The following is a 4,271-nucleotide window of genomic DNA, read 5'->3' on the forward strand; positions in this document are numbered from 1 at the left end:
TTTCACCACATCATCCTCGACCTCTTAGCAACCTAATGCACCCATCCTCAGCCTCGATATGCCACCGGTGAAGCACATTCATCTCATTTTTCGATTTGTGCATTTTGGCCTCCAAACACCTCCCACGCCGCCACCCATGGCCAACCACCATCCCTAAGCCCTTCCCTAGTAATCTCGGGTCTTGGTTTGTTCCTTTTAAAAAGTGAGTTTTTGAGACCCACGGCCACAGTGCATTTTGCACTGTTCTGTTGCTGTGTTGTTGTCTCTTGCACCTCCGTGATCCTTCAAAAATTATAATAAAGTGCTGTAAGTATTTTTCCAAATAAATTTTGAGATTTAAATGTATTTTTGCACTAACTCATATTTATTGTGAACTAATTGGTTGGTTGTACCGGACTGAGTCCGAGGAGTAAGGAGGCCGATGGATTGGAGGATGAAGTTGTTTGTGTGTTTTGGGCTGTGTTGAGATTTGTTGGTTGTTGGATATTGATGTCGTGTCTTGTACATTGCATGTTTGCATGCATGTTCATGTTTGTAAATGGAAACTGGGTTTTCGTGTAATTGCATTCATGTTTATGTGTTTATTGAAAATTGGATTTTTATGCGAGAGAAAGGAAATAGTCTGTAGGGATGATGGTAAGCAGGGATGGTAGTATAGTCTCATCTGTGATTCCTGCCTAGGGTGCACGCGGTAGCAATGGTGGTAAGCAGGGATGGTGGTTGTGTCCCGCCTGTGATTCCCGCCTATAGTGCATGCGGTAGGGATGGTGGTAAGTAGGGATGGTGGTATAGTCCCGCCTGTGATTCCCGCCTACAATGCTCTGATATGTATTCATTGTGTGGAAATGAACTGTAGGGATGGTGGTAAGCAGGGATGGTGGTATTGTCCCGCCTGCGATTCCCGCCTACAGTGTTCGATAAATGGTTGGTTTTTGTGTGAATCATTTTCTGGGAAAATGTCGGATTATAGTTTTGGGCCAAAATGGGATTTTGGCTTGTGTTGGAAAATAATCATTTTCGGTTTTGGGGTCTATTTATTGGTTGCATTAATGCATTTTTATCTTGTGAGTTGTTTGGATTATTACTTACCTGCGGTACCGTTTATGGTAATGCAAATTTTGATGTAGATGATGCTGAGGGCGAGCCTGAGGATTCGGCTCCGCCGAAGGAGTGATATAAGATCACTCATATTGTATTTGGTCTTGTATTATATTTTATTTTGGGATGACTATATAACTTTTTAAACCATTTTTACTTATGTAAATTTGTATTAAACAATTCTGGTACTTAGTTGACTTACTTAGATTAACCGCTGCGACATTGTTGTGTACTTTCTACATGTACACACACTTGCCACTTATCGTTGGGATGTGTGACCCATGTTGTCATCATCCCGACGTCACGACTCTCGCGTTTCTGTACTTGGAAGTCGGGGCGTCACAGTGCATTAATGAAACAGGGGAAGCTTGGGAAGTAAGACACGCCACATTAATGAGACAGGAGACACTCAGAGAGAAAAGCATGCCGCATTCAATGCAACTTAGAACTCGAAACTCACATGACAAACCTAAGTGCCTTATAGCTCGGTGAGTAGGCAGCTCGAATATCCTATCTCCTACAAAGCAACACCCTACTACCATGGAGACCAGGTCGGCAAGTATAAATAGACACCACCTAAAACCAACAAGAGGTGATCATATCTATGCATATCTCCATCTATTTTCTCTTTACATCTCCTATATTTATATTGACTTGATCGTCAGAGGTACAACGGACCCCGAGGTCACATACTTCTTACAAGGAAGAATCCGAGCACTGTGTCCTGAGCACTGTAAGCGTGAAATCGCCCAGACGACCCACGAAATACGACATTAACATTAAATTTTAATATTATTGCTCGGTGTTGGAATGGTGGCTTGATTTCCTGTTGAAAACGTCATTGTAGAGACTTGGCTTGACTATGGCTCGAGCAAACTTTGGCTCAACACTTCGCTCGAGTGAACCCCAGACAGATTGTTCGCTTGACATCTGCTCAACAGTACGTTCGAGCGAACTCCAGATAGATTGTTCGCTCGACACCTCGCTTGAGCGAATGTTTGTAAACTAGGATTCCTGCACAATTTTGAAGAGTATTGCAACCAAAACAAACAGAAAAGAGAGATAACTCATTTTGTGAGATTTTGAGAGCTCATTGGGTGTATTGAGGCTTTTAGGATTAATGAGTGATTTGTAATTTCTCTTTTGTACTCCTTTTTTGTAATAGTGAATTTCTTGAGATAAACTCCGCCAGTGGACGTAGGCTAATTGAAGCCGAACCACGTAAATCTTGGTGTTTTTTGTGTGATTGTCGAATTTTCTTTTATTTGCTTCCGCCATTATACTTCAAATTAGCCGCTAGATATTCAGTTAATTCCAACAAACTGGTATCAAAGAGCCAAGCTCTGTGGAAGATCTTGAGTGATGGCTATGGCAAAGTTAGAAGTAGAGAAGTTCAATGGTTAGAATAGTTTCAGTCTATGGTGCATCAAGATGAAGGTTTTGTTACGATAACAAGACTTAGCAAAGGTCTTGTATGAGAAGGTGTTGGATGAATCTTCTATATAGACAAAGAAAGATGAGGAGAAAGCACATATTGTTATTTTGTTGTTTCTCTCTGAAGGAGTATTGCAAGAGTTCATTGATGAAGAGACTGTCATTGGTTTTTGGAAGAAATTTGAGAGTCTGTACATAAAGAAGTTGCTCACCAATTGTTTGTATTTAAAACAACATTTATATAGAAAAAAAGAAAAACAAATACATAATTTCACTAATAATCACTTCTTTACTCATTAAGTAAAAATTAAAATTAAAATTAAAATAATCAAGCGTTAAGTTTGAGGGGCTCTACTAGCATTTTCTTTTAGTTTATTGTGTAAATCAATCAGCATCATTAATTTATTGTATCTTTATTATTTTTCTTGTCTCATTCCTTAGAAATAAGGACATATATTATCTTTATTTTGCCTTATTTTTTTGTAATGTTATTTATCATCTATTTTATTATCATCTTCTGATCATCTTATAATATGATATTAAATTATTTAAGATTATTTATTATATTTTATTTATAAGCTTATTCTTTAAATATTAAAGAATGTTAAGAGGATAATGATAAGAAAAAAAGGATAAATTTTTCTTTCCTTTTTAATTTTTACATTTTGTACAGCATCTTCACGTGGTTAATATATGTAACCCTTTCCTTTACAAAATAATATTTAAATTAAATACTATTAATTTAATGCATCATTTTTTTTCTAACATTAGAAATTTCAATATTGTTGTTTTGTATCCAAATATCAAAATAATATACTATTTAAATAGGTTGGAGGAATATACATATATTTAAATATTCCTATTTTCAAAGACCATGTTGGAAAATTCGTTGCAAGTTTAAGACAACCTGAGAGGCACGTGGGGCTAGAAAACAAGTCTGAGTTCGAGAATTCCTAGCTCGTGCTTCTTAACAAGTGACTCCCTGGCACTTACTAGGAAGACTTTGACGGTACGTTGATTGGCGTAGCCAACATTCTGCAGTACTAGATTGATGTTGTAGACCACCAGATATGACAATTCTTCAATACATGACCAGACTTCCAGAAAAATTGTCACGTGCTTCTTATCACCATCTCATAATCAAATATTTTTTCTTAGGAAAATGTTAGTTTGGAGGAAATTCCTTCCAACCTAATGTAAGGCGGCTAGAAATTAAATAAAAAAAAAAATGGAAGCCCGACGTTAATTATTTAAATATTGCTATTTTCTTGATGAGATTTAAATATTGCTATTTTCAAAGACAGACCATGTTGGAAAATTCGTTGCAAGTTAGACAACCTGAGAGGCACGTGGGGCTAGAAAACAAGCCTGATTAATCAGAAAAAAAGAAAAACAAATACATAATTTCATTAATAATTACTTTCTTATTCATTAAATAAAAATAAAAATAAAAATAAAAATAATTAAGGTTTAATTTTGAAGGACTCTACTAGCATTTTCCTTCAGTTTATTATGTAAATCAATCAGTATTATTGATTTATTATATCTTTATTATTTCTCTAGTCTCATAATTTTCTTATAAATAGAGACATATATTATCTTTATTTTGTTCTATTTTTTAATAATGCTACTCATTATTTATTTTACCATAAGATCATCTCATAATGTGATATTAAATAATTAGAAACTATTTATTATATTTTAGTTATAAACTTATAATTTAAATATAAAAAAATGTT

This window comes from Juglans regia, chromosome 6 (genome assembly GCF_001411555.2).
Source record: "Juglans regia cultivar Chandler chromosome 6, Walnut 2.0, whole genome shotgun sequence".
Taxonomy (NCBI): domain Eukaryota; kingdom Viridiplantae; phylum Streptophyta; class Magnoliopsida; order Fagales; family Juglandaceae; genus Juglans; species Juglans regia.